Here is a 1,714-nt window from a genome sequence, read left to right as displayed (position 1 = left end):
AGTTACCTTGTATTGATTGCCTTCATTCTCTGTAGGCTCCACACTCCACCATTGGTATAGAGAGGAAAAAGGGCAAGGTCAGAGTCTTCAGGTGCTCATAGTATGGGGACACTCTATGAGCTTCCTAGAGTTTACAATTTCCCACACTGATGTTGGCCGACACCACAGTTGCTAAGGCAGGTCTCTCTCTGCTCCCTTTTTGCAATGAGGAACTTTGAGGCTCAGAGAGTTACAAAGTAGCTCCCAAGTCCCCCAGTGTTGTGTCCTTTCTTTGGCAGTCCAGGGTGTTTAAGTGATGCGGAAAAGGAATAGACAAGATACTGTTGAGTGGGGCTGCTGTCTGTGTGAGGTGTCCCTGAATTAACACAAGGCTCAGCAGTGCTGCAAATCTTAACTAGCCCCTAGTGTCTCAGACAGTTGCTCATCCTGGCCTGGTTGGTCCCACTCCAACTCAGGGAAATTGGAGAGACCACTGGGCACATCTGAGCACACAACCTGAGACTCCCAGACCCCAGGGGCTAAGAACACAGCCCTCCTCCCACTCCACTAGCAGAGCAGGGACAGGGTCGCAGGCGCAGTGCTGGAGGAGGAGGGCAAAGCAAAGCTGGTAAGGGGCAAGAGCAGGGAATAGCCTGTGACCCCCCACAACCCTCTCTGAGTGTTTCCTCCCTATATGGTTCCAGACTCTATATCTAAGGTTCTTCCAGCTCTACATGAAGTGACACTCTTCCCCCACCCCTGCCCCCACTCCCCAGGTGACCTCACTTCCTCTTCCACTTCCTCTTCCTACCTGCAGCGCCCAGCCCCTCCTCCTTAGCTCCAGCTGCTTGGTGATTCTTGGAACCTGCAGCCTCAGGCCTGTTCTGCTCTGACTCAGGCAGAACTTACCTTTGGGATCTGAGGGGATAGTTTTGCTTCCTGAACTGACTCTGACCTTTGGCAGGTCCACCTGCCCTGCCCTCCCCTCCCCCACTGTACACACCTGTTCCCAGTCCTCAGGCAGCCCAGGAACTTCGTGAGACCAGATTCTTTCAGATAAAGTAGCACTGAGGGGCTCTCATCCACAGTCAGATGGCCCAGGAAGAAGCAGCCCTTCCCCACCCTCCAGCCTCTCTTTGCAACACACCATTCCTGGCTGGGCGTGCTTCACTCCGGAGACCCGCCTCGTAGGCTGCGCGCAGGTCTGCCTCACGGAGGGAGCCTCGCCCAGGCTAGTTTGCAAATCCCCCAGCACCCTCATTCCCGGTCCTTCCAGGGATGGGGAGATTGCCGCTTCCTCAGACAGTTGCCCTGCCCTAGCAGGAGTCTGGAAATTGCCCTCATTGACTACACCAATATGAGGGGACAGATCAAGAAGCCCTTCTCCAGCCCCCTAATACACTAGTGCTGGACAGGGGAATGCCGGCACCTACTGTGTGCCAGATATTTGCAAACACCCTTTTCCAAGTTTACACCGCCACCGCTATGAGGAAGACAGAATTCCACTTTTGCAAATAAGGAAACTGAAGCTCAGCGAGGTCAAGTGGCAGGCGCAAGGTCACATCGCTAGAAAGTGGCAGTTAATGAACGATCTAACGGAGCGACTGAGGGCGCGTGACCGGCCCGCCGGGCACTGGTTCGTGGAGCCTGGCGGGTACCGGCGGTGCACAGCGTCCGCGGCCCGCTCCCAGCAAGCTGGCCCCACGCTGGCCCTCTGCACCCGCGGCCCGTAGGA

This window comes from Colobus angolensis, unplaced genomic scaffold (genome assembly GCF_000951035.1).
Source record: "Colobus angolensis palliatus isolate OR3802 unplaced genomic scaffold, Cang.pa_1.0 Scaffold99, whole genome shotgun sequence".
Taxonomy (NCBI): domain Eukaryota; kingdom Metazoa; phylum Chordata; class Mammalia; order Primates; family Cercopithecidae; genus Colobus; species Colobus angolensis.
This window is presented reverse-complemented; position numbering follows the sequence as displayed.